Below are 27,357 nucleotides of genomic sequence, written 5' to 3' on the forward strand. Positions count from 1 at the left end.
AGAGACAAAAGAGTTTGAAATCACAGTTGGAGTACACCAAGGATCAGCACTAAGTTCTTTCCTTTTCATAAACATTATTGACACACTGACAGAGGAGGTAAGAACAGAAGTGCCTTGGGAACTCATCTTTGCTGATGATGTGGCACTGATGGCAGACTCAGAAGTAGAACTACGGGAGAAAGTGTTCAAATGGCAGAGGAGTCTGGAAAAGGGTGGACTGAAAATGAATGCACAAAAATCTGAAATAATGGTAATGGAGAGAAGAGGAGATACTATGACCAATGTTGAGGAGACAAATGGAGGAAAACTGAAACAAGTTGATGACTTTAAATACCTTGGATCAAAACTGGTAAAGGGAGGAGAAACACTGGAGGCAGTAAAACAAAGAGTGAAAGCTGGATGGAACAAGTGGAGAGAGATAACTGGAATAATCTGTGACAGGAAAATTCCCAGAAAGTTAAAGTGCAAAATGTACAAGACTGTGATTAGACCTGTACTACTATATGGAGCTGAATGCTTGGCAGTTGGAAAGAGGGAAGAGAACTTGATGAGAAGAACTGAAATGAGGATGTTGAGATGGATTCTGCAGATTTCAATGAAGGATAAGATCAGAAATGAAGAAATCCGTAGACAATGTAGGGTGGTGGATGTGGTTGAGAAGATGCGAGAGGCGAGGTTACGGTGGTATGGACATATCATGAGGAGGGACTTTGAGGAAGTAACAAAGAGGGTAATGGAATTTGAGGTGGAAGGTAACAATGGAAGAGGCAGGCCTAGAAAGAGATGGATAGATTGTGTGAGAAAAGATATGGAGGTATGTGAAGTGAGTGAGGAAGATGTGCTCGACAGAGACAAATGGAGAAGAGCAACCAAAGCAGCTGACCCCAGGACAGTCTGGGACTAAGGCTGTGAAAAAGAAGAAGAAGAAGAAGAAGAGCCTACTCCCTAAGTAGCCTGTGCTACTTACTGCATTGTAAGAGCGATTGTGAGCGGTTTTGTTTTCTCTCTTTGACCAGCCCAGCTGCGCCCCACCCGAAGGCAGGGAAGCACAAAAATTGTATGGAACTCATTCATGCTCCTCTCCATGGAAATCTTTAGTAAAAGGCAAAAGATTTGTACGAGATGAAGAGAAACCAGAGTGCGTGGCTGGACAGCTGCAGGAGCCCAGGCCGCCTTCAAGTCCTCTGCCCTGCCAGTCGTGGTTGTCAATGCACCTGGCCTTACAAACGAGCCAGTGGCTCTCAGCTTACCTGGCAGGGGAGATACCTTGATCAGCCTGTAGTTGGATTGTTTTCTTGTTTTGTGGAAGCAGTGTTTGTTTTGCAGTTTGAGATGGCAACCTTTGGATCCCGCAAGAATGCTGTACGTTTTGAGCTTTTGGATGACCTCTTCATGGATCGTATGCAGTTCAGCAGAAAAGTGTTACAGAAGGAACTTGGCTTTGAACCTCGGCACTTGGATTTCATCTTCGCTCTCCCAGGTCAGAAAGAATTTGAGGTTGTTTTTGCTACCTATTCTCTGTTTGAACAATGTGTGGATGTGTTTGAGGCAAAAAGAGGGAAAGTTCCTGCCCTTGAGAAGATCAACTTGCAGCCTCTGACACAGAGAGAGAGGAAAACGGTGCATGTTGTTATGTTCTCGGAAATGGCAAAGACGGAGGACATTCACACCTGGCTTAAGCAGTACTGCACCGTCCACCATGGAACTGAGGTTAGAGATGTTGACGGTATAAAAACAGGAGCAAGGAAATTCGAGGTTCGCTTGCTACCGGACAATGTAAATGGAGGCTTAAGGCACCTGCCCTCTACAATCCAGCTGGGCGCCTGCAATGGCTATGTTTTTTATGTGGGACAACCAAAGGTGTGTCGGCGCTGTGGTGCTGTGGGACACAGTGGGTGGGTGCTGTGCAGGAGCCCAGGCCGCCTTCAAGGCCTCTGCCCTGCCGGTCGTGGTTGGCAATACACCTGGCCTTACAAACGAGCCAGTGGGGCCCGTTCAGCTCCGGGCTCATCGCCTGCGGCTCACGGCTTGCGAGCGTGCCCAATCCGTGCGATAACTCGGAAAACACCCGGCCACACTGTGCCGGAAACGACGCACTCTGGGAAGCCGCTATGCAAAGCGAGGTCCCAAGATCCCCTGCGGCCGGACACTTCCCGCCCCCCAAAGAAAAGAGCGCCAATCAGACGGCCGGAGACCGAGGACTCACGGAGCAGACTGCCACAATCGCCATAACAAGACCGATTGCGAGCGTTTTTGTTTTCTCTCTTTGACCAGCCAGGCTGCGCCCCACCCGAAGGCAGGGAAGCACAAAAATTGCATGGAACTCGTTCATGCTTCTCTCCACGGAAATCTTTAGTAAAAGGCGAAAGATTTGTACGAGATGAAGAGAAACCAGAGTGCGTGGCTGCACAGCTGCAGGAGCCCAGGCCACCTTCAAAGCCTCTGCCCTGCCGGTCGTGGTTGGCAATACACCTGGCCTTACAAACGAGCCAGTGGGGCCCGTTCAGCTCCGGGCTCATCGCCTGCGGCTCACGGCTTGCGAGCGTGCCGAATCCGTGCGATAACTCGGAAAACACCCGGTCACACTGTGCCGGAAACGACGCACTCTGGGAAGCCGCTATGCAAAGCGAGGTCCCAAGATCCCCTGCGGCCGGACACTTCCCGCCCTCCAAAGAAAAGAGCGCCAATCAGACGGCCGGAGACCGTGGACTCGCGGAGCAGACTGCCACAATCGCCATAACAAGACCGATTGCGGGCGTTTTTGTTTTCTCTCTTTGACCAGCCAGGCTGCGCCCCACCCAAAGGCAGGGAAGCACAAAAATTGCATGGAACGCATTCATGCTCCTCTCCACGGAAATCTTTAGTAAAAGGCGAAAGATTTGTACAAGATGAAGAGAAACCAGAGTGCGTGGCTGCACAGCTGCAGGAGCCCAGGCCGCCTTCAAAGCCTCTGCGCTGCCGGTCGTGGTTGGCAATGCACCTGGCCTTACAAACTAGCCAGTGGGGCCCGTTCAGCTCCGGGCTCATCGCCTGCGGCTCACGGCTTGCGAGCGTGACCAATCCGTGCGATAACTCGGAAAACACCCGGCCACACTGTGCCGGAAACGACGCACTCTGGGAAGCCGCTATGCAAAGCGAGGTCCCAAGATCCCCTGCAGCCGGACACTTCCCAACCCCCAAAAAAAAGAGCGCCAATCAGACGGCCGGAGACCGAGGACTCGCGGAGCAGACTGCCACAATCGCCATAACAAGACCGATTAAGAGCGTTTTTGTTTTCTCTCTTTGACCAGCCAGGCTGCGCCCCACCCAAAGGCAGGGAAGCACAAAAATTGCATGGAACTCATTCATGCTCCTCTCCACGGAAATCTTTAGTAAAAGGCGAAAGATTTGTACGAGATGAAGAGAAACCAGAGTGCGTGGCTGCACAGCTGCAGGAGCCCAGGCCGCCTTCAAGGCCTCTGCCCTGCCGGTCGTGGTTGGCAATACACCTGGCCTTACAAACGAGCCAGTGGGGCCCGTTCAGCTCCGGGCTCATCGCCTGCGGCTCACGGCTTGCGAGCGTGCCAAATCCGTGCGATAACTCGGAAAACACCCGGCCACACTGTGCCGGAAACGACGCACTCTGGGAAGCCGCTATGCAAAGCGAGGTCCCAAGATCCCCTGCGGCCGGACACTTCCCGCCCCCCAAAGAAAAGAGAGCCAATCAGACGGCCGGAGACCGTGGACTCGCGGAGCAGACTGCCACAATCGCCATAACAAGACCGATTGCGGGCATTTTTGTTTTCTCTCTTTGACCAGCCAGGCTGCGCCCCACCCAAAGGCAGGGAAGCACAAAAATTGCATGGAACGCATTCATGCTCCTCTCCACGGAAATCTTTAGTAAAAGGCAAAAGATTTGTACGAGATGAAGAGAAACCAGAGTGCGTGGCTGCACAGCTGCAGGAGCCCAGGCCGCCTTCAAAGCCTCTGCGCTGCCGGTCGTGGTTGGCAATGCACCTGGCCTTACAAACTAGCCAGTGGGGCCCGTTCAGCTCCGGGCTCATCGCCTGCGGCTCACGGCTTGCGAGCGTGACCAATCCGTGCGATAACTCGGAAAACACCCGGCCGCACTGTGCCGGAAACGACGCACTCTGGGAAGCCGCTATGCAAAGCGAGGTCCCAAGATCCCCTGCGGCCGGACACTTCCCAACCCCCAAAGAAAAGAGCGCCAATCAGACGGCCGGAGACCGAGGACTCGCGGAGCAGACTGCCACAATCGCCATAACAAGACCGATTGCGAGCGTTTTTGTTTTCTCTCTTTGACCAGCCAGGCTGCGCCCCACCCGAAGGCAGGGAAACACAAAAATTGCATGGAACTCGTTCATGCTCCTCTCCACGGAAATCTTTAGTAAAAGGCGAAAGATTTGTACAAGATGAAGAGAAACCAGAGTGCGTGGCTGCACAGCTTCAGGAGCCCAGGCCACCTTCAAAGCCTCTGCCCTGCCGGTCGTGGTTGGCAATACACCTGGCCTTACAAACGAGCCAGTGGGGCCCGTTCAGCTCCGGGCTCATCGCCTGCGGCTCACGGCTTGCGAGCGTGCCGAATCCGTGCGATAACTCGGAAAACACCCGGCCACACTGTGCCGGAAATGACGCACTCTGGGAAGCCGCTATGCAAAGCGAGGTCCCAAGATCCCCTGCGGCCGGACACTTCCCGCCCCCCAAAGAAAAGAGCGCCAATCAGACGGCCGGAGACCGAGGACTCGCGGAGCAGACTGCCACAATCGCCATAACAAGACCGATTGTGAGCGTTTTTGTTTTCTCTCTTTGACCAGCCAGGCTGCGCCCCACCCGAAGGCAGGGAAGCACAAAAATTGCATGGAACTCATTCATGCTCCTCTCCACGGAAATCTTTAGTAAAAGGCGAAAGATTTGTACGAGATGAAGAGAAACCAGAGTGCGTGGCTGCACAGCTGCAGGAGCCCAGGCCGCCTTCAAGGCCTCTGCGCTGCCGGTCGTGGTTGGCAATGCACCTGGCCTTACAAACTAGCCAGTGGGGCCCGTTCAGCTCCGGGCTCATCGCCTGCGGCTCACGGCTTGCGAGCGTGACCAATCCGTGCGATAACTCGGAAAACACCCGGCCACACTGTGCCGGAAACGACGCACTCTGGGAAGCCGCTATGCAAAGCGAGGTCCCAAGATCCCCTGCAGCCGGACACTTCCCAACCCCCAAAGAAAAGAGCGCCAATCAGACGGCCGGAGACCGAGGACTCGCGGAGCAGACTGCCACAATCGCCATAACAAGACCGATTGCGAGCGTTTTTGTTTTCTCTCTTTGACCAGCCAGGCTGCGCCCCACCCGAAGGCAGGGAAGCACAAAAATTGCATGGAACTCGTTCATGCTCCTCTCCACGGAAATCTTTAGTAAAAGGCGAAAGATTTGTACAAGATGAAGAGAAACCAGAGTGCGTGGCTGCACAGCTTCAGGAGCCCAGGCCACCTTCAAAGCCTCTGCCCTGCCGGTCGTGGTTGGCAATACACCTGGCCTTACAAACGAGCCAGTGGGGCCCGTTCAGCTCCGGGCTCATCGCCTGCGGCTCACGGCTTGCGATCGTGCCGAATCCGTGCGATAACTCGGAAAACACCCGGCCACACTGTGCCGGAAATGACGCACTCTGGGAAGCCGCTATGCAAAGCGAGGTCCCAAGATCCCCTGCGGCCGGACACTTCCCGCCCCCCAAAGAAAAGAGCGCCAATCAGACGGCCGGAGACCGTGGACTCGCGGAGCAGACTGCCACAATCGCCATAACAAGACCGATTGCGGGCGTTTTTGTTTTCTCTCTTTGACCAGCCAGGCTGCGCCCCACCCGAAGGCAGGGAAGCACAAAAATTGCATGGAACGCATTCATGCTCTTCTCCACGGAAATCTTTAGTAAAAGGCGAAAGATTTGTACGAGATGAAGAGAAACCAGAGTGTGTGGCTGCACAGCTGCAGGAGCCCAGGCCGCCTTCAAAGCCTCTGCGCTGCCGGTCGTGGTTGGCAATGCACCTGGCCTTACAAACTAGCCAGTGGGGCCCGTTCAGCTCCGGGCTCATCGCCTGCGGCTCACGGCTTGCGAGCGTGACCATTCCAATAACTCGGAAAACACCCGGCCACACTGTGCCGGAAACGACGCACTCTGGGAAGCCGCTATGCAAAGCGAGGTCCCAAGATCCCCTGCGGCCGGACACTTCCCAACCCCCAAAGAAAAGAGCGCCAATCAGACGGCCGGAGACCGAGGACTCGCGGAGCAGACTGCCACAATCGCCATAACAAGACCGATTGCGAGCTTTTTTGTTTTCTCTCTTTGACCAGCCAGGCTGCGCCCCACCCAAAGGCAGGGAAGCACAAAAATTGCATGGAACTCGTTCATGCTCCTCTCCACGGAAATCTTTAGTAAAAGGCGAAAGATTTGTACGAGATGAAGAGAAACCAGAGTGCGCGGCTGCACAGCTGCAGGAGCCCAGGCCGCCTTCAAAGCCTCTGCGCTGCCGGTCGTGGTTGGCAATGCACCTGGCCTTACAAACTAGCCAGTGGGGCCCGTTCAGCTCCGGGCTCATCGCCTGCGGCTCACGGCTTGCGAGCGTGACCAATCCGTGCGATAACTCGGAAAACACCCGGCCACACTGTGCCGGAAACGACGCACTCTGGGAAGCCGCTATGCAAAGCGAGGTCCCAAGATCCCCTGCGGCCGGACACTTCCCAACCCCCAAAGAAAAGAGCGCCAATCAGACGGCCGGAGACCGAGGACTCGCGGAGCAGACTGCCACAATCGCCATAACAAGACCGATTGCGAGCGTTTTTGTTTTCTCTTTTTGACCAGCCAGGCTGCGCCCCACCCGAAGGCAGGGAAGCACAAAAATTGCATGGAACTCATTCATGCTCCTCTCCACGGAAATCTTTAGTAAAAGGCGAAAGATTTGTACGAGATGAAGAGAAACCAGAGTGCGTGGCTGCACAGCTACAGGAGCCCAGGCCGCCTTCAAAGCCTCTGCGCTGCCGGTCGTGGTTGGCAATGCACCTGGCCTTACAAACTAGCCAGTGGGGCCCGTTCAGCTCCAGGCTCATCGCCTGCGGCTCACGGCTTGCGAGCGTGACCAATCCGTGCGATAACTCGGAAAACACCCGGCCACACTGTGCCGGAAATGACGCACTCTGGGAAGCCGCTATGCAAAGTGAGGTCCCAAGATCCCCTGCGGCCGGACACTTCCCGCCCCCCAAAGAAAAGAGCGCCAATCAGACGGCCGGAGACCGTGGACTCGCGGAGCAGACTGCCACAATCGCCATAACAAGACCGATTGCGAGCGTTTTTGTTTTCTCTCTTTGACCAGCCAGGCTGCGCCCCACCCGAAGGCAGGGAAGCACAAAAATTGCATGGAACTCATTCATGCTCCTCTCCACGGAAATCTTTAGTAAAAGGCGAAAGATTTGTACGAGATGAAGAGAAACCAGAGTGCGTGGCTGCACAGCTGCAGGAGCCCAGGCCGCCTTCAAAGCCTCTGCGCTGCCGGTCGTGGTTAGCAATGCACCTGGCCTTACAAACTAGCCAGTGGGGCCCGTTCAGCTCCGGGCTCATCGCCTGCGGCTCACGGCTTGCGAGCGTGACCAATCCGTGCGATAACTCGGAAAACACCCGGCCACACTGTGCCGGAAACGACGCACTCTGGGAAGCCGCTATGCAAAGCGAGGTCCCAAGATCCCCTGCGGCCGGACACTTCCCGCCCCCCAAAGAAAAGAGCGCCAATCAGACGGCCGGAGACCGTGGACTCGCGGAGCAGACTGCCACAATCGCCATAACAAGACCGATTGCGGGCGTTTTTGTTTTCTCTCTTTGACCAGCCAGGCTGCGCCCCACCCGAAGGCAGGGAAGCACAAAAATTGCATGGAACTCCTTCATGCTCCTCTCCACGGAAATCTTTAGTAAAAGGCGAAAGATTTGTACAACATGAAAAGAAACCAGAGTGCGTGGCTGCACAGCTACAGGAGCCCAGGCCGCCTTCAAAGCCTCTGCGCTGCCGGTCGTGGTTGGCAATGCACCTGGCCTTACAAACTAGCCAGTGGGGCCCGTTCAGCTCCGGGCTCATCGCCTGCGGCTCACGGCTTGCGAGCGTGACCAATCCGTGCGATAACTCGGAAAACACCCGGCCACACTGTGCCGGAAACGACGCACTCTGGGAAGCCGCTATGCAGGCAAGGTCCCAAGATCCCCTGCGGCCGGACACTTCCCGCCCCCCAAAGAAAAGAACGTCAATCAGACGGCCGGACCCAACAACCTTGGCGTTATTAGCACCACGCTCTAACCAACTGAGCTAACTGGCCTCGCAACAGTGCCCCTCTCAGTGCTGCAAAAAATCGAACTCAGGGAATTTCTTTTGTCCTCTTTTGAATAGAAAGCCGTGTAATTCAGTGTACGGGCTTTCTTGTGCACTTTCATGGTTCTTGTAACCAAAATCCTACACTGGCCTGAAATGCCCCCCATTTCACAGCATTTTTCAGCTGATTTAAAATGTACCTAAAGGAGAAGCATTTTTGAAGACCATCAATTACCAAGAGCTTTTGTCAAAGGTTTTGGTGGTCATTTTTAATGACCACAGAGCGCTGTGACCTCGGTTTTACATCTCATCCAAAAGACAGCGCCCTCTTACAACACAGCATCTCCGTCACTATACTGGGGCATTGGGACCCGCACAGACCTCAGGGTGAGCGCCCCCCCGCCGGCACCATTAACACCGCTTCCAGCTGGAAGCTTTGTTTTTCCCTGTAGCTCACCCTCATCCGGGTACTGACCTAGCTCACACCCGCTTAGCTTCAGTGGGTTTTCAGTTGCGAGTTGCAAAAGCCACTGCATTGGCTGGGAATCAAAACCAAGCCTCCCGCGTGGCAGGCGAGAATTCTAACACTGAACCACCAATGCTCAATGCCTGTACCTTCAAAAAAGACGGAGGACATTCACACCTGGCTTAACCAGTACTGCACCGTCCACCATGGAACTGAGGTTAGATATGTTGACGGTATAAAAGCAGGAGCAAGGAAATTCGAGGTTCGCTTGCTACCGGACAATGTAAATGGAGGCTTAAGGCACCTGCCCTCTACAATCTGGCTGGGCGCCTGCAATGGCTATGTTTTTTATGTGGGACAACCAAAGGTGTGTCGGCGCTGTGGGACACCTGGCATCGCCCTGCACTGTGAAATGCTGCAAGACCTGTGGCAAACAGGGACATTTAGCCTCTGACTGTTCAATGCTGCCAAAGTGCAATTTACTTGGCTTGGAAGGACACGTTTTTATAAACTGCCCTCATGCCTACGCCAATAAACTCAAAATGAGAAAGGATGAGGCAGTGCTTGTTTCAGCCAAACCAGCCCGAAAAGCCAAAGCAAACAACAAGTCAAACAAAGAACCCTTGTTTGATAAAGTCTCAGCCTCCAGCCAGGATCTGCCCTGCTGTGGTTCCGGGGCCGGTGGAAGAGAAATCCACTACGCCCCCACAACAGACTGCACCAGACAAGCACGAGGGTTTGAAAACCCCCGAGAACAGCGAGGACCCCTCCCCCACTCCTGCTCCTCAGAACGAGGGCCAGTGTGGGGCCCCCCGGTGGAGCGGGTCCAGCGAGGATACCCAGGATTCAGCGGAGCTGCTTTTCTCAGACTCTGCAAGTGCTACAGATGCCCTCCTCTCCTCCATCCAGTCCATCACAGAGGATCTGCAGCAAATGGTTGGTGAGGGGGAAGAGGAGACTGGTGCATCGGCTGCACCCCTTTCCCCTCAGTGCTCCCAGGAGCTGGACTTGAGGAAAAGGAAAAATGACTCTGTTTTCTCCCCGAGCGAGGAGGAAGGAGAGCATGGCGATGGGAACAGCTGGAACCCCTCCACCCCTCCCTCTACCCCCTTCCTTGAAATGGACTCCGTGAATGCTTTTACTGCTGCCACCCTGATGAAGGCTCATTCAGAGGATGGCTGGCAGGAAATTGGTAAGAAGAAAAAGAAAAAGAAGAAGGGACCAGGTGAGACAGAAGAGAAATGTGTTTTGTAAAGACTGGTTCCACTTTCTTATGTAATATGGCTCTAAACATAATATCTCTTAACACCAGAGGTATCAATGACAGAGTTAAATGCCAGTCTGTCTTTGATTACCTCCAGCAGAGAGAGGGAGATGTGTTGATGTTGCAGGAGTGTGCTTTAGCCTATCAAGAGAGGTATAAAAGCTTTGAAGAAAGGTGGGATAAAGGGCTTTCTGTTTGGTCAGGGGACAATAACAACAGAGCCTCTGGCGTGGCCATTCTTTTCAAAGGATGGGCATTCAAATTGAAAAGTATTCAGAGGGTCATAGATGGCAGGTTGCTGTGTGTGGATGTGGAATGGGGGACCATTAACCTGCGGATATTCAATGTGTATTGCCCTACTGACGTGGGAGGAAGGGTGGAGCTACTCAAGGCACTCTCTCACCTATTGTTATGTAGCACAGACGTGATAGTGGGAGGGGATTTTAATTGTATCTTAGAGCACACAGACAGGCAGTCTAGCTCTCTGATAAAATTGGATTCCAGGTCACTGGCCCTGCAAAACTTAGTTCAAGACTTTAAACTCTCAGACACATATAGATGTATATATCCCACAACAGCAGGATATACATGGTCAGGGAGGAATAGCAGCTCCAGAATTGACTATTGCTTTGTCTCAGAGAGAGTGAAAGTTGTTGGGGTCACTCTTCAGCCTGTCTTCTTCTCAGATCATCAGGCTTTAGGTCGTAGAGTGGAACTCCAGGGCTTTGGCCCAGGCATCTGGAAACTCAACACAAAGCTGCTAGAGAACGAGGGGGTAGTATCCTGCTACAAGGAGAAACTATCACAGTGGCTGTCCTTGCAGTGTCTGTACGGGTCAGTAGGAGAGTGGTGGGAGGAGGTGAAGGTGAGGACAAAGGCCTTTTTCATGGCTGAGGGAAGGAAGGCTGCTGCCAGACGGAGAGGAGTGCTAGCCAGGAAACAGAGGCAGCTGCAGCGTCTCTACACGATGATGCACAGTGGCTTCGATGTGCTCGAGGATATCACCCTTTTAAAAAAGGACATCCGGAGCATAGCCGAAGAAAGTAGTCGAGTGCAGTTCTTGGAAGAAAATGAGAAGTGTTCTCGCCTCTTTTTCAGGAAAGTGGAAGGCTCCAAGTCTGTCATGGAAAGTGTAGTTGATGAGGAGGGACGAGAGAGAACAGAGCCGAGTGCTATCCTCTCCTGCACCGAGGCCTTCTACTCAAGACTGTACAGCTCTACAGAGGTAAAGGATGAAGAAATTCATTTTTTTACCTCAAAGCTAGAAAACGTTTTGAGTGAAGAAGATAGGGAAGTACTTGAGAGGGATTTGACAGTAGAAGAGCTGAGACAGGCTATGGAGAGCTTACAGAAGGGGAAAACTCCGGGTGCTGACGGGCTCCCTAAAGAATTTTATTGCACCTTTTGGGATCTGCTTCAGGATCCGCTGCTGCTCCTATTCGAGGAAAGCTATAAGACAGAATTGCTGCCTGACTCCTTAAGAGAAGGCACTATCTCTCTCTTGTTTAAGAAAGGAGCAAAGAATGACATAAAGAACTGGAGACCCCTCAGCCTGTTAGGCGTGGACACTAAGATCCTGTCCAAAGCCCTTTTCCTGCGCCTACAAAATGTAGTGGCCTCACTGGTAGGGAAAGAACAGACTTGTGGGATAGCAGGATGCCTGATGAGCGACAACCTGGCCTTGTTGAGGGATGTCTGTCTGTACTCAGAGGATCGCTCCCTCCCTCTGTGCATTTCAGGTGTAGACCTAGAAAAGGCCTTTGACCGCCTAAACCGGCAGTACTTAACTTCGGTACTTGAGCACATGAAGTTTGGCCCCATCATGAGAAAGTGGATTAACCTGCTGTACACAGGTAGCAACAGCAGAGTAATGGTTAATGGCAATAGATCACGCCCCTTTGAAGTCTGTTGTGAGGCAGGGCTGGCCATTATCCCCCTTGTTATTCGTTTTGGCTATGGAGCCCTTAGCCTGTGCCTTGCGCCAGGATCAGGCCATTAATGGGATACCAGTACCTGGAAGTGGGGGAGGAGAGGTAAAGACATCTCTATACATGGATGACGTCACCCTGCTCCTCTCTGACAATGCCTCAATTAGTAGAGCTCTGCAGTGCTGTGATCGGTTCTCTTTGGCTTCCTCTGCAAAAATTAACAAATCAAAGAGCGAGATTTTTTATCAGAACTGGAGGGAGCCAAAAGAAGGACATGATCTCAGGCTGCAAGAGAAGAGAATTAAGGTCCTGGGGGTGTATTTTGGAGAAGAGATGGGAACAGTAAATTGGCAGAACAAATTGCCAATCTTAAACAAAAAACTGATGCAATGGAAGAACCGAGACCTCACCATGACAGGGAAGGTGCTGGTCATCAAAGCCAAGCTCTTGCCTGTCTTGAATTTTCTGGCTTCTACCTTCCCAATCCCACACCGTGTTGCGGCGGTGCTGAGGAGATTGATGTTTCAATTTCTATGGGGTGGGAAGCAGGAAAGACTCAGAAGGGAAATAATGTACAGGCCGCTACCCTCAGGGGGGAAGTCTGTCCCAGATATTGCTACGAAGCTGCTGTGCATTTTCCTGGCCTCTGTGCTGAGAGGCTTTGCAACAGCACCTGCAGCGCGTACCTGGACTTATTTTTCCAGGCTCTGGGTAGGTAGGGAGGTGTTCAGAGTGTGGGGTGTCAGACCCAAGCTGGATGTCCCACTCTCTGACACATGCCCTGCAATTTATGGGACAGTTAAAAGTTTTCTAAGATCTCACACAATTGGCCATATTCCCCTCCGAGATGTCAGCGTCCAAAAACTGGAAGATTTCTTTGCACCCCAGAACAATAGGCAGACCCCTGTGGGCATTTTAACATCAGCCCAAACAAGGAAGGTGTGGAAACACACATCCTCTAAGTTTCTGTGCAACATTCACAGAGATTTAGCCTGGAGTGTCGTCCACCAGTGCTTACCGGTACGAACTTCCTTGTACCGTATGGTCCTCACACCCAGCCCTCGCTGCGTTAGGGTGGGCTGCAGCGAGGAGGAGACTGTGACCCATCTCCTGTGGTCTTGCTTTTTTGCTAAGGCCTTCTGGGCACAGTTTGAAGATTGGTTGCAGGCTCTCTCGCCCCAATTTACCCTGACCGCTGCTTTCGTCATATACGGCATCTCTTTGACACGGCCCAGATCCTGTCAAACACGTCAGGAGGAAGTTTGACAGGATCTGGGCCGTGGTGAACAGTGGGAAAGACGCCCTGTGGAGAGTGAGGAACATGGGGCTGTTCAAAGGCATCAAGATCCCAGTCAAGGCTGCAGGTAGCCTGGCCCTGTTCATCACCCGAGAGAACTATTACCTCAGAGATCTGTGGAGAGAAGGGAGGGAGGAAGCAGAAAATCTGTGGGAAATAGAGGGCATAGGTCAATATCTCAAGAAACTGTGAAAAACACTATCATGTTTAAGTAAAGAATGTGATTTGCTTCAGAAAAAAGAAATTGTTGCTATGTAACTCGTACCGTGTCAAAATGTAATAAGATGTGATCATATATACTGTTTTAAGTATGTATATTAATGTAAAGCATTTGTGATGCCCTGTATTTTATTGTGAAAAGGAAATAAAAGTTCTTAAAAATCGAAATCGCTGGAGGAAACAGTCCATCTGGCCATGAAACTCATTTGAACGTCTAGCTACAGCAACTAACAATATCATGATTTATTCAGGATGTGTGGAATCAGCACGTCCCGGAGACAGCTTCCGAAATCGTGAGCATTCTCTGGTGGTGTCCTGCAGGGCACCTGTGGGCGTGCATTGGTGGTATAGTGTTGAGCATAGCTGCCTTCCAAGCAGTTGACCTGGGTTCGATTCCTGGCCAACGCAGTGGCAATTGGTTTCAAATGCTGTCATGAGCCTTGGATTATGACTAGCAAAGCGAAGCCTTTTGAAAGAGCTAAAGCACTGCAAAACGGAATTGAAGGAGAATCTTACAGGGGATTCTGAGCGGTGTCTGCATACACGCAGTCCGATACGGGTGCTGAAAGCTTGAGCTACTCTCAATGTCAAGCTGCCTTTCCCCGGAGTAAATCTGTTACATTGAAGGAATGCTTCTCGCAGGTTCAAAAGGGACCCTTGTTAATTTGAGAAATCAATGATTTCTAATGAATTCTGTATGTGTTAAAAGACAGCTATACACAGAAAACATGCAGGACACTGCCCATGATGTTTCCCGAGCCGAAACACAGTGCGTTTTTCCAAGCCATCTGACAAAGCTCGCCCACTGAAAACTGCAGCAGATCGTGTAAAGACCTTCAACTTTGTAACTACTGCACGCACAGGAAGCACAATAAATTCCTCTTTTCAAACTGTCAAAGGTTTGCTTTGCAAACGCTGCAGGACATCGCACAATCTCTTTTGAACGGGGACAAACGATTTCTTATGGGGCGCAGTAAGTACAGACGTTTAAAAAGCTCCACTCATGCCGACGATGCAGCATGAAGAAGCGCAACCTAACGTTTGACAGACAAAAGCCGGGCGCCGCTACGAGCAATATGAAATCAAACTGACAGCACACGGCGTTTCGCGCTGACTCAAAAGTGATCTCGACAGACGCTGTTCTCTGCATAACGCTGAAAGAGATAAAGAGCGTTTCTGTTGAGACGTAACAAGCTCGTTTCTTTCTACCATGATGTCACCATGACAAAATCTGTCTTTAAACACCTTGCTCAGTCTCTGACGAGACTGTCAAAAATTGCTTTCGCCGATTGTATTGCAAACCAGCGGAAGCGGGGTATTGGGAAAAGTTTTCAACTAGCAACAATCGTGCGTGCTAATTAGAACAGCAACGCTGAGCTCTCAGCACCGTACTGAGCCCAGGTGTTATTCTAAAGCTGTCAGGTGCAGTTCATTTATATGAAGGAAATCTCTTACTGGGTACGATTACAATGCAGTAAGTAGCACAGGCTACTTGGGGAATAGCCCGATGTGTTTTAAAACGACCCGAGCCAGGTAGGAGTCGAACCTACAATCTCCTAATCCGTAGTCAGATGCATTATGCATTGCGCCACTGTCCCTGGTGTGACACTACAGGACTGTAACCCAGTGATCTCAGCCCTGCAACTAGTAAAATATTACCCCCGGTCCATTCTTTTCCAAAAGTGAGAAACACCTGTTTTCTACATTTTGTCTGTTTTAAAACCATATCTCTTTAAACCAAACCAAGAGTTTGTCTTTTGCACTGATATTCTGATTCATTTCGATTTCAAAGAAAAAAAAGCATTACCTTCCAAAGCATCATAAAATTGTCCCTTCTTCCAGACTCTACTTCTCTCTTGTAGTAGTACAGTAGACCTTTCCAGGTGAGCAGATCACAGAGTCCGAAATGAGCTTCCTCCATCAAGCAAAGTACCTGAACATGACTCTGTCTTCATAAAAGCGCCCCTGTAATAAAGAAATTAAATCCGAAATCAAGAGGGCAGTTGCCTACTGAAGTTCAAGAAGTCATCAATTTTAACCTAGCAACACATTAAAGGCTGCATCTATACAAGTACGATTCTAGAAATGCTCACCAGATTACGTTTTAAGAAGGAACTGCGCCTCAGGTTCCGCCGAGATCTTAACTCGGATGGCAGGATTCAGAGTCCGGAGTGCGGACTGATGGCGCACGGAGGGTCCACATACTGTGGATCCCTCAGTGATCTTCCGCGTATTCAAACCGCCAGCATGTGACTCCCCTGTCCCCGTGACCTCATTGCTCTGCTCTCTCCTCTGTGCAGCCGAGCCCGACTCATGGTAAAGTGGAAAAAAATATGCCCTCAACGTGAGATTTACTCTGGACGAGGATAGATGTTACCTTTTTATCGTTGAATAGGATGTATGTGATGTGGCGACTAGGTTCAATTTTGTATCCTCTTTAAAAGATTAAGGACTGGGGTGAGCGTGATTTACCACCCTTTCAGCTAAGGACCCGACATGCGCACCGTTTAAGCTGCATAGACTCGGTCGATTAACTCTTCTCCATTAGCAGGGTTAAGGTTAAAGAAAAAAAACATTGCTGACTTCTTTTTTTTTTGCCAGCCGCTAGCGCTGATTAGCAAGGTTTGTATTTCATGTTTTGCAAGTTGCATCCATTTTAAGAAAAACAAGTCGCGTTAAAGACAGGAAATGAATACTTGCATTTAATTAAGTCTAGCCGTAGGCGGTTGTCCATAATGACCAGTACTGTTCGAGAAGACAGAACAAAGAAGGCACCGCTGGGATTCGGACCCAGGATCTCCTGTTTACTAGACAGGCGCTTTAACCAACTAAGCCACGGCGCCCCAGGAGTGTTGTCCTTTTGCAGCCACTTGGACACACCTTTAGAAAAACATTTTGTTAACAGGCATTCTGCCTCAGTCTAAACACCTATAGCTTGCAAAGTGCATGCTATTAGACAGGCACCTCTGCAAGACCTTAAGAGTCTCTTAAACTAGTGATAGTAAGGTGTTCCCAACGGGTGATGTTCGGCTTTCAAATCATCTCTCCGTGGAAGCGCCGAGATGCAGCTGTTTAAGGCTTAGAAGCAGCTGACTGTTTCACTACCTAGCTGATCACTGTCAGTCAGGGAGCTCAGAGGTGAAAAGCCTGTCTGAGAGACAATTCGCCGTCGATCAGTTCAATATGTTCCGTACCAGCTCGGCGCACCTGAGATCATCTTGGTAGCCGTGTAGCTCATATAGGTGAGAGCGTGTGTGTGTACCACCGTGATTGGATGCCGGCCCTTCTCAGGTCACAGTAAACCTTCTGCTCAAAAAAAGTGAGGTTTTATTTAATCTCTGACCAAGGGAAACGTTTCATTTTTTCAAAGAAATGTTTGTTAAAAAATAAAGTCATAGTTCAATGGGATTCAATCATAGACCGTGTGATATGGAAGTCAGGAACCTAACCCACAGCACCACCAGCTGAGTGCTGAAAAAGCACTACAGAAACATTATCGACAGACAATGTACAGCGTGTACTATTCTTGTGTTGCGGTACATGAATATAATTATATCGTTATTAATTTCTAATTTATAACTTTATTAACTTTATAAATTTATAAATTAACTTTATAAATTTATTAACGTTATTAATTAATTTCACGACGCACAGACAGGGCGCGGGGAGCCGCCGCCTGCAAACACAGCTCCAGGCAGGATTCCACTCCGCAGGAGCCGCAGAGCAGAGGAGATGGGGGCAGCTTAGCTCCTGTGCAGAGACCTGAGCTGCTGATGCTGCAGACACTGTCTTTTCTGCACTCGGGGTAGGAGTGAATGTTGAGTTGCCCTTAGAAATGAAGCAGAGCACTTCAACGGCACGGGTGTGTGTGTGTGCGCCCTGGTGATTCTGGGAGACAGATTGAACCTGGGCTAAAAGAGAGGGGGCTTAGCCCTCTTCCATTTGCTAGTTCAAAGTTGTACAACCCATTTGTATCTGCTAGGCGGCGCAGTCGTCGTGCACAAAGAACGCTTTGAAAAGCGTCAAAGGCAAGTCATTCCGAGTTGGTCGTTTGTGTTTTCCGTTCAGACGCGAAATGCTGAAATGATCTCTCGGCTCCTCGGTTGTCATTTCTGCTCCTTAAAGGAATCACAGCACCCGTCGGCTTCCAGCACGGTGGGTCGGGACACAATGCCGGGGGTCGGAGAGAGCGATGTCTTCCTCGTTAGTATAGGACCTGTCACCTGTCCCCACCTGTCACGCGGGAGACCGGGGTACATCAGGACGCGCATTGAAGTGAAAGCAGGATGCGCTGCGACATGCACTGTGCAGATCCCGCCACACTAAGGGGTGAGTGGGTCTATTCGATAACAGCGCTAGGCGAATCCCCAATCCCCTTTTGTGCGTGGCGACAAAATAAGTCTGTTTCCGCCCGGTTTCGAACCGGGGACCTTTCGCGTGTGAGGCAAACGTGATAACCACTACACTACGGAAACGGTGGTAAGATATGCCCAGCGGCCCAGCGTTGAGCTTCGCCATTGCGATTCAGCTGCTTCCAGTGCCTTTATTGGAGTGCGCTGATGGACCGTGCTCTCTCTCCAGAGACCAGCACGCCTGTCATGGACGGAGCAGGAAAGGCGCTGCCACATTCTACAGCCCTCTCCACGCAATCGACGAAATCTGGCTACTGAAGTGGAGAAAATCGCCTCTCCAGAAAGTGCAAATATCATCTTGGAGAGTATAAATCCTATTGCCGAAGGTCAGCTCTGTCTACCAGAGTGACCCTCCCACCTCCTGCAGCGATGGTCAGCTCGTCTCACACGCGAGAAGTTTTGGCTGGAAACAAGCGCCCCCTCTTCTCGCACGTTTTGCACGTTCGAGAAGGATCTTCTTCACATTCGCCCATGCAGTTCCCAGTCTTGTGGACGAGGACAAAAAGAACACACAAGGGCTCATCCAGGAGTTGAACCCAGGACCTCCCACACCCTAAGCGAGACTCATACCCCTAAACCAATGAGCCACGGCAGCACTTTCCATTTTATTCTGTCAGCGAGCTTGAGGACGGGGGAGAGGCGTCATTCGCTCGTCCAGTCAGACCTTCATCAATAAGTCAAGAAAGCTGCAATTACACGACTGCCTTGCAGACGAAGGGCAGTGAACTGCACCCGGTAAGAGGGGAACAAGCGGCACTAGGTGACACCGAGGCATAACCCCAGCGAGGGGGGTTAGCTTGCATGGTACAGCGCTCGCTTTGCATGCGAGAGATAACGGGATCATTTCCCACGTCCTCCAGGTGTGTGCTTAGAGCTTGATGTGCCGAAAGGTGTCCTTTAGCCTGTGGTCACGCCTTGCATGGAGAGCGTCATGCAGCTGTCAATCATTTTGCAGCCACGCCCCCTCTTCATCTTCTCTCTGCCTTAAGCGTCTCCGCCACTCTCTCTTGACATTTCATGTCAGCATGTCAGAAGTCCGAGTGACGTTTTTAATGGCTGAGTGAGGGCACGATGCTGAAGCAGAGAGGCCACTTCAGCCAGAGAGACTTGTGCTAGGTGAGATCTGAAAAACGGACTCGCAACAGAAACAGACCAAAAAAGTATCGGTGAGATCAAAAGGCAAATGCAACATCCAGCAGAGGGCGTCTAAAGATTAGGGAACGGGCGACTGAAATCCATATGAGGCAAACTTTCCAGCTGTGTACTGCAGCTGGCCTCGTTGGCGTAGTTGGTAGCGCGTCAGTCTCATTGTCTGAAGGTCCTGAGTTTGATCCTCACACGGGGCAGGGCTGCTTCCTCTCTTGCTCTTTTCAAACACTTGCGGCAACTGTTCGCTCATAACCACGTCTGGAATGCGTGACCTTTACACGGGGGAGAAGCAACGCCGCATCCCTTTTCTAAAGAACATTCACATTCAGAAATAAGTCAAGAAATTTGCCATTACTTTAGCTCGCGCTGCTGTCAGCCTGCCCATGTTGCCAAAGAAAGATTCACTCGGCGTCAACATGACAGAACAGCGATCACTTGAAAACACTGTTCCACACTCCGTAAGCAAGAACTTCAGTGTTTGCAGTCACCCGATATGCCGATAGTCAAAGGAGTACAAAACATGAAGCGTCAAAAGACAAGATGAGTTGATGGAAAGAGCCTTGAATTGATGAGCACAAAAGTTCAGCTCGTACAATAGGCAACGAAGGTCCCGGCGTCATCATCGCACTTGAAAGGACTGCCTTGCAGACTAAGGGCAGTGGGAGGTTGCTGTTTTCAGATGGAGGCATTGGGATGGTGGGCCGAGATCTATTCTTCTTAAGGAATTCTTCATCGTGAAAGATCGGTCCACAGGTCATCCAAAGAACTTACAAATTTTTTGGACTCAGGGAATCACGTGCTTCCGGAAGGGAGTGAAGTGCTCAAACACATGACATGCCCCCTTGATCTCACATGCACAATTCTGCTGCAACATGCACAGCTACCGTCCACACCAGGCAGTGGGGCTTCAGCAGAATTTGCTACGCCACCTGCAATAACATATCCAGCTGCACACATATACATGGCCCCTCTGTCCTTTTCAGATCTCAAAAAAAAGCATAGCATGGTTTTCCTGCAACCTGATTGACCGCATCTCCCTCAGAATGTGCCCCGTTGCATTCATTGCTGAAGCAGGACGGAGGCTAACGGACATGCCAGAACAGTTAGGCTCAGCGATCTCTCCAAAATATTGTGGTTGTAGTGGAAGAAATATGGTTTAAATTGTACCTTGGTATTTCAAACTCTCTCTAGAATGTTATCCTTTTCTATTTTATTTTGACAGGAACTGGCTAATGACACTAGATGAAAAGAGAAGAAAGAAAACACAACGTTTCGGCCGTGGAGCCTTCTTTAGGTGTGAGGGCTCCACGGCTGAAATGTTGTGTTTTCTTTCTTCTCTTTTAAGCATGGAATAGACCTATTACTTGTTCCTTTGCAGCCTACGCATGCTGACACAGCTCCCCACCTGAACTGCTTATGATGCCTGGTAGTTTGTGGTACTTGGGTATTGTCTTATGTTTGCTCAAACTGCATATGTGTGATTGCATATTTTTGGGTATTTTCATATGTCAATATTTAATTCACTGACATTCCTGTATGCTTGGAAGAAAGGTAGATTGGATTTGGCACAGGACGCCTGCCCATATTTGTTGATCATTGTTGGGCTGGAAAAACAATGATAAAAAGTGTATGAAAAAAGCTCTCTCCAATATTTCCCTTCTCTTCGCCATGGTTACACTGCCTGTTCTTTCCGTCTTTTGTCCTTCTACAAAGATTCCAGGGCTCTTTTTCCACCATAATATCAGAAGCCAAAAAATAACCATCTAATGTGTAAACAGCATTTGTAATGTTGGTAGCTGGAAGAGGTTAAGTATGTTTGCAAGACCTAGTTGATTACACCAGACTTACTTTGTTGTTGTCAGTTTTTTTTTTCTCTTTTAAAGGCTGTAGGTGGGGTGTGATGGACTGTACCACTATCATAGAAGATTTTTTCAGGACACATCGCAGTTCCATAGTAGAATTTATCAATAGTAGAATTCCATAGGACATTATTTACCAACATATTACCCAGTGTGAGACTCTGCCAGTAAACCTCAGAGCATTGAGTTCTCCACTGATAAAGATGGCTGTCTGAAGTCATGAAATCCACTGCTGGGATGCCTGAGAGACAGTAATTGAATCTTGGCTGGAATTAGGCTTTCTATTAGTGTTGATCTTTGGGAATTATGTGGTAAAAAGGGAAAACTCCTTTACTTTAGTCACTTTGAATGTTCAAATGTACAGAACCTGCAAAACTAAGCAATGAAAAAAATCCATCACCACTCTCATGATAGCATAACTCATAGTCTCTGCTGTTGTGTAACAATACACACTTTCAATTTTCTTATCGCCTGTCTCCAGAGAGAATCTTGTTAGTGCTGATGACCTTGAATTAGACCTTGTTGACTCTGTAAAACAATCTTCCTCTGCTTAGAATTTCACTCAGATTGATTATGTTCTCAGATTATTCCTGGCAGGACTGAGTTTCCAGGAAATGAAAAGTGAAAGAAAAAGTACAGAAGATCAGCCCTTGAATATACAACATTGTGCAGTGAGATTGTTAAATGTATTAGCTGCTATCCCGTGCTAGAGCCTGTCGTGGTAAGCAGTGGATGACAGGATCTAGCATAGATACTAATGAAACACTGTTAATGAAAGATAAAACACTTGAGTCTTATTTTAGTTTTCCATTTCCCTTTCATTTGTGATGTACTGTACAACAGGCCACAGAACATGCACAAAAACAGATATGCACACATTCACACCAGGCAATGACAGTCTGCCCAGTCAGAATCTGAGCTGAGGTATCAGAATTCTGAATTCCCTGAATTCTGTCATGGATCATCCACAATAAGGGCAATGTTTGAACACGAGGATCCCCAGGAGAGAGCCTAGTAACACAAATCTTGGAGCAAAAGCAGATGATTAACTTCATAGTTTGTGTGGTTGAGCCAAAGTTGAGCATGAGGATATGTGAGTCACCATTCTTAGAAATGGATCCAACTTCAGACAGGCGTCAAAAGTAAGAGTATACAGTGCTGGGGCAATGACACTTCAATGATCAGAAGGATAACAAGAGTTTTAATGCATTGAAATTGATTTTCTGGTGATGCACACTGTCATGGAACTATTAATTTTTTAAGGATCACTTACTGACGTCAGACAGCTGCCAATTCTCCAGACTGGAAGGATGAACAGTTTATCCCCCTAGGTACCATATTTCCATATTTCGAAGCATTGGAATAATACATGTCATACAGCAACATAAAAACAGGAAGACAAGTATCACAGCCCCTATAATCGGTGTTAGTAACTTAAAAGAAAAACATTCCCCCTGGCCCAAACAGTGATTCTAACCAGGAGAGAAAAGCCAGTGTATCTTTTATGCCTCTCTCTTTATTCACCTTGTCTTTTAGTTCTTTCAAATGCTGAATAGCGAGCGTAATATTTCCGTAATCATCGTCATTAGCTGGAATATATGTACAACAGGAGTCTCCTACTAAAGCATAGACTCCTCCAGATGCTGCATTTTGAAGGTCCAGCACGAACCTGTTCTGAAGTACCATTAATCTAACTCCCCTTAATTCTTGTTTGATAGCGTCTAAGCCTTCTAACGTGATATTAATAAAAGAGTACATTTCATAAAAAGTCGCATGGGTGAGGCTGTAGAATGAGGCATTAAAGCACATATATAACAAGATGCATTAAATTTCTTTAACTTTACAGTATGATTTATAAATTTATACCACAAATTACTCATATCCCCCTCATTATCAGTTTCATTCAGCCAGTTTGTATACAAAGAGGCTTCGTGTTTAGATTCTTCCTCTTTTGGGGTGGTGACAGGCTTCTACATAAAAAGGAAAAAGGCTGTGCACATCAGTCCCACGCAGGTTATCCCCATCTGTCCTTGTGGAGACATCACTCCTGCGCTTTGCTCAGTTCGTTTGTGACCTTTTTACAGTGGGAAGCATGAATCCAGGGCACCATTTCTGTGACCTTCACAGCAGTGGCAGTGGTCAGCAGCACCTGGTACAGCCCCCTCCACCTGAGTGAACACCATTTCTTTTTCCTGAAGTCTTTCACCAGAATCCAGTCTCCTTATTCACTCATTAGTTCTTACAGCACAGGTAAATCCCTGTGGGCTGGAGCCCAGTATAATCTTAGGCTTTTTTGGTCAACATTGGTCAACAGATTGGTCAACAACTGGGTAATAACTCTTAGAAAAATCTACACATTGTTCCCCTGCCTCAGCTGTGACGTTTTGCAGAACAATTCTAGCTGAAGTTGTAAAATTTCTCTTTGTTCCGTTCCTGCAAAACATCTTATTATGAGCAAACAAACCACAATAATCATTTGCATCTAGGGGAATCACTCCCAAGGGTAACCCCCCTTAAAGCTATATTGTTCTACCCATCAGGTTCTGCCACTAGATAAGAGAACCTTTCCCATGAAATCATTTTTTGACCTTCATGATCCCTTCAGGGTGTACAATTAGCACAGAAGCAGCAGCTTTAGTCCACATGTTTTTCAAACAGGATATTAACGATATGATCATAACGAATAATACCAGACCCACAAATATGTATTGAACCAGAGACCCTCTCCATGTTCCTAGCACAGACTGTAGCCATGTACCAATGCCCCAATCATCTGGATTATAATTATGATATATATTTTTCTTCATCATAGATGTGCTTTGCTAAGTCCTAGCAACCTACAATACTACAATAGAGAATTAGCAAATTCAACAATCCATTCCTCCAGCTAAATTCATCCCTCCCGGAAGTTTCATTGATTGGCCCGTGATGATATCAAACAGGCTGTTACACAGTTCTGTTTGATCCAGCCCGCATCCCATGGCGTTCCTTCAGTCTGATGTCTAGTCGATCTTTCAGAGATCTGTTCCTTCATTCCACTGTTCCAGCAGACTGAGGGTGATCTCAGTCCATCTCACTCCGAACAATGCAGCCACAGCCTGACACACCTTCCCTGTGAAGTGTGTTCCTTGATCATAATACAAGGGGCAGGGCAGTGCCCACCGAGGGCTTATCTCTGTTATCAAGTGATAGACACAGAGGCAGTGGCAGCAACCCACCAGGAAAACAGATTATAAGAGCCCAGGTTTCCCTTTACAATTTTCAATTTCCCAGGTTTGAAAGGTTCCTCAGTAGCAGGCCTTTTGAGCTGTTGCACCCGCACCTGAACTGTAGTTGAGTTCCTTTGATAAACATTACATCCAGATACCACATAAGTGGTTACGGCTTCAAACCCGGTTCTCACCCAGTTTTGGGTAACCGGCACACCATTTGACTCCCACCTGGGTGTCCAACAGAGTGCATTTGTCGGGCTATAAAGGGCATTAGGCTGTGAGGGCATGCAGGGCGTCTGGTGTGCTGTCAGCTCCACACCCCATCATCATGCAGCCCCACAATCTTTTCTAACCATGTCCATTTCTCTGCTTCACAGAGGTCTCAGACTACTGTTCTACAAGTATTGCTCACCTGACAGTTGCATCTGCAAAGTTGTTCCCTCGAGTTACTGGAAACATTTCTTTATTATGTGATTTACACATTACCACAGCTACTTCAGTCAGTAGCTGCAAAGCTTCTAACAGTTCAGAGATAAACCCAGCATTCTTAACTGGAGTCCCTGCTGTGTTGAGAAAATCCCTATTCCTCCACCACCATCCAAAATTGTGGCATGCACCAAATGTATATATAGAGTCTATATACATATGCAGCCATTCAAAACAAGCGGGGTACGCTGCGGTATAACACGGTGGGCGTGTCGCAGTATACCGCATCATACCGGACGCAAATTAGATTATGTTAATAGTATCCGGAATCACCTTGTAAAATCGCCAGGTGGAGCTAATAAAGGTTAACCTCTCCTGTACAGCATTTGAGCTGTCAGCAGAAAACGTCGGTTTTGAATCCTGATCACTGCTGAGGGACAATCTTTATTCAATTAAGAATTTAAGGTGTATACTCTTTAGACTTTAAATTTAAACAGTGTATTACAGCATGTTAATCATTAAACATTAAAAAGGCGGTATATTTTATAAAAGCAAGATTGTTCTGTTGGACAAAAGTACACAACCTACCACCTTTATCATAAATATTTTAATTATGCAGGAATATTTTATGCATCAAAGTCTTTACTGAAGATATTACTAAGAGTATTAATAATGAATGACCTTGGACAAGCTGTAAGCTCAAAGTATTACCCTGGTCCACATTCTTTGTAACCGTCTTTGTAAACGAAAATAGTTTATTTTTTCATTGACAAAAAGTAACACCACAGCATTTAGTTGATCCGATCACGCATTCATTTCTAATCATACAATGTAATTCTTGAGAATCTCCGATTCACCATGCCTTTCACATGCTCATAAACGATTTTAATTTAGGAATATAAACATATTAATGTATGTAAACTGTACTGTATATTGCTGGTCTTGGTAGTTTAAAGAAAAAATACACACCAGTATTCCATTTCTCCCTAAACATTTTAAGCATCAAAGTCTTACATGTTGTTATTTGGGAAACATTTTTACGTGCTCCTTCTGACCATATTAGGATTATATACTTTGTGAAAAGTGATAGTATTTAACCTTTTCTGTGAATTCGCTTGTTATCTAACAAATGCATACTTTTAGAATTTGATTAACAGGGAATATAATATGGAATTGCGTATCTAAACAACTTAATAATGATATAATTATAATAATGTACTGTCTGGCGGAATAAACTGAAGAGGTTAGTTAATGCGACACGGAATTATTAAGAATTATCACCTCTTTTTACACTTGAGAACAAATGAGAACATTCCACTCAGTGGGATGTTATCTCAAGCACCTGCTAATTCGTTTTACACCACTGGACGACAGGAGAATGTGACTGTACTGTATCTGTACAGAATGTATCTTTCAATCAATACAGTAATTGATTAAAATCGCAATCGTGCGTTTAATTAAATGCCTTTTTTGATTCACAATCTGAAAATGAAAACAGCGGTAAAGTCACCTTGAATTTAAAAAAAACGATTTTGGCACGCCTGTAGCATTTTCACGAAACCTCCTAAAGTTATGAGAACACTTGCTTTGTGTATAAAGTACATTGTGAATGTTTTCACAGCCTTCACTTTGTTGTTTTTATGCCATTTTTTTGACCACACACAAATATTCCTATGTCCGTATCTTCGCAAGGGAATCAGTGCGAATTTTAATACTAATTAAATGACCGCGGGCACTTTCCACCCCCGCTACATTCTCAGAGTAGAACAGACTAACCTTCTAATGAAAGACGGTCCACCTCCCACGGACAGGAAAAGTGCCCACAGGCACTTAAACTTAATATGGTCAGTAACAGTAAAGAGTAACATGGTCAGAATGTTTAGGGAGAAAGTGGAATACTGGTCTGTATTTTTTCTTTAAACTACCAATACTAGCCATATACAGTCTGTAATGTAGGGATTTCTATATGTCTTTATTTAGTGGTTACATTAGTGAAAAGGCTAAGCTTTTAGCTTCAGTAACGCGTACGTATGGTGTACATGTTTGTTTTGGGTTTTGCTTGTTCACATATCTCCCCTTTTTATAAAACAACGTGGTTGAAAACTGTTCCAGAGACACTGTTGTTTCATCAGTTAAAAGTACATCATGAAATGCCTCTCCCTGTTCAATCTACTGTTAAAAAGAAAAGGAGCATAAAGCGTCTGATGGTCATAAACGATATTCATTTAGGAACAGCATCAGAGATATGTTTTTAACTGCACTGCATCGGAGAGAATACCATAGTGTGTTTTTTTTTTTTACTCCCTGGCGGAAATTGGCTTCCATAAGAATCAATATGGCTCAGAGATTAAATAAAACTTCACTCGCACCAAACAAATGTATATTTCTAATCACAACATGATCGAATTTAAGTCATTTTAATAACAATGAATAGTCACCTATGCGTTACAATATAAACATTTATATTGATTTAAATCGCGTTTAAATCGCCGTTATTTAAAACCCATAAATAAAGCTGATACTGTTTAGACTTTTAATTATTTAAAACTGTATTACAGCAGCACAATGCACAATGCAACGTAAATCGCTATCTTTGTCTTCTGTGTAATAATGTTCACCTCTCTGTCCAGCAAATTAACAATAGTAATAATAATGAACTTTATTGTATATGGCGCCTTTAAAGGTGGCTCCTCAAAGCACTTTACAGGTTAAAAACAATAACAACAATACTGTTTGACTGGGCAAACGATTTTTTTTTAAGAACTACAAAATGAGATATAATGATGTGTTCCGG

The 27,357-nt window shown here is 47.8% G+C and overlaps 16 non-coding genes across 16 annotated transcripts; all 16 read right to left on the bottom strand.

Annotated features, from left to right (window-relative positions):
• Positions 1–1,025: 1,025 nt before the first annotated feature.
• Positions 1,026–1,142, bottom strand: LOC138229540 (U5 spliceosomal RNA). The gene has a single exon (XR_011185950.1). It is a non-coding gene; the product is annotated as a U5 spliceosomal RNA (small nuclear RNA).
• Positions 1,143–2,283: 1,141 nt separating this feature from the next.
• Positions 2,284–2,400, bottom strand: LOC138229534 (U5 spliceosomal RNA). Its single transcript, XR_011185944.1, has one exon. It is a non-coding gene; the product is annotated as a U5 spliceosomal RNA (small nuclear RNA).
• A 391-nt stretch (positions 2,401–2,791) lies between these two features.
• Positions 2,792–2,908, bottom strand: LOC138229567 (U5 spliceosomal RNA). Its single transcript, XR_011185977.1, has one exon. It is a non-coding gene; the product is annotated as a U5 spliceosomal RNA (small nuclear RNA).
• Positions 2,909–3,299: 391 nt separating this feature from the next.
• On the bottom strand, positions 3,300–3,416 carry LOC138229518 (U5 spliceosomal RNA). The gene has a single exon (XR_011185928.1). It is a non-coding gene; the product is annotated as a U5 spliceosomal RNA (small nuclear RNA).
• Positions 3,417–3,807: 391 nt separating this feature from the next.
• LOC138229536 (U5 spliceosomal RNA) lies at positions 3,808–3,924 on the bottom strand. The gene has a single exon (XR_011185946.1). It is a non-coding gene; the product is annotated as a U5 spliceosomal RNA (small nuclear RNA).
• A 391-nt stretch (positions 3,925–4,315) lies between these two features.
• On the bottom strand, positions 4,316–4,432 carry LOC138229538 (U5 spliceosomal RNA). Its single transcript, XR_011185948.1, has one exon. It is a non-coding gene; the product is annotated as a U5 spliceosomal RNA (small nuclear RNA).
• A 391-nt stretch (positions 4,433–4,823) lies between these two features.
• LOC138229519 (U5 spliceosomal RNA) lies at positions 4,824–4,940 on the bottom strand. The gene has a single exon (XR_011185929.1). It is a non-coding gene; the product is annotated as a U5 spliceosomal RNA (small nuclear RNA).
• Positions 4,941–5,331: 391 nt separating this feature from the next.
• Positions 5,332–5,448, bottom strand: LOC138229539 (U5 spliceosomal RNA). The gene has a single exon (XR_011185949.1). It is a non-coding gene; the product is annotated as a U5 spliceosomal RNA (small nuclear RNA).
• Positions 5,449–5,839: 391 nt separating this feature from the next.
• On the bottom strand, positions 5,840–5,956 carry LOC138229574 (U5 spliceosomal RNA). Its single transcript, XR_011185984.1, has one exon. It is a non-coding gene; the product is annotated as a U5 spliceosomal RNA (small nuclear RNA).
• A 387-nt stretch (positions 5,957–6,343) lies between these two features.
• On the bottom strand, positions 6,344–6,460 carry LOC138229530 (U5 spliceosomal RNA). The gene has a single exon (XR_011185940.1). It is a non-coding gene; the product is annotated as a U5 spliceosomal RNA (small nuclear RNA).
• A 391-nt stretch (positions 6,461–6,851) lies between these two features.
• On the bottom strand, positions 6,852–6,968 carry LOC138229521 (U5 spliceosomal RNA). Its single transcript, XR_011185931.1, has one exon. It is a non-coding gene; the product is annotated as a U5 spliceosomal RNA (small nuclear RNA).
• A 391-nt stretch (positions 6,969–7,359) lies between these two features.
• LOC138229522 (U5 spliceosomal RNA) lies at positions 7,360–7,476 on the bottom strand. Its single transcript, XR_011185932.1, has one exon. It is a non-coding gene; the product is annotated as a U5 spliceosomal RNA (small nuclear RNA).
• Positions 7,477–7,867: 391 nt separating this feature from the next.
• Positions 7,868–7,984, bottom strand: LOC138229568 (U5 spliceosomal RNA). Its single transcript, XR_011185978.1, has one exon. It is a non-coding gene; the product is annotated as a U5 spliceosomal RNA (small nuclear RNA).
• A 6,775-nt stretch (positions 7,985–14,759) lies between these two features.
• LOC138229513 (U4 spliceosomal RNA) lies at positions 14,760–14,898 on the bottom strand. The gene has a single exon (XR_011185923.1). It is a non-coding gene; the product is annotated as a U4 spliceosomal RNA (small nuclear RNA).
• A 1,376-nt stretch (positions 14,899–16,274) lies between these two features.
• trnat-agu (transfer RNA threonine (anticodon AGU)) lies at positions 16,275–16,348 on the bottom strand. Its single transcript has one exon. It is a non-coding gene; the product is annotated as a tRNA-Thr (tRNA).
• A 1,559-nt stretch (positions 16,349–17,907) lies between these two features.
• On the bottom strand, positions 17,908–17,980 carry trnav-cac (transfer RNA valine (anticodon CAC)). The gene has a single exon. It is a non-coding gene; the product is annotated as a tRNA-Val (tRNA).
• Between the last annotated feature and the right edge of the window lie 9,377 nt (positions 17,981–27,357).

The sequence above is a fragment of the Lepisosteus oculatus genome, unplaced genomic scaffold, assembly GCF_040954835.1.
Source record: "Lepisosteus oculatus isolate fLepOcu1 unplaced genomic scaffold, fLepOcu1.hap2 HAP2_SCAFFOLD_45, whole genome shotgun sequence".
In the NCBI taxonomy this organism is placed as follows: Eukaryota; Metazoa; Chordata; class Actinopteri; order Semionotiformes; family Lepisosteidae; genus Lepisosteus; species Lepisosteus oculatus.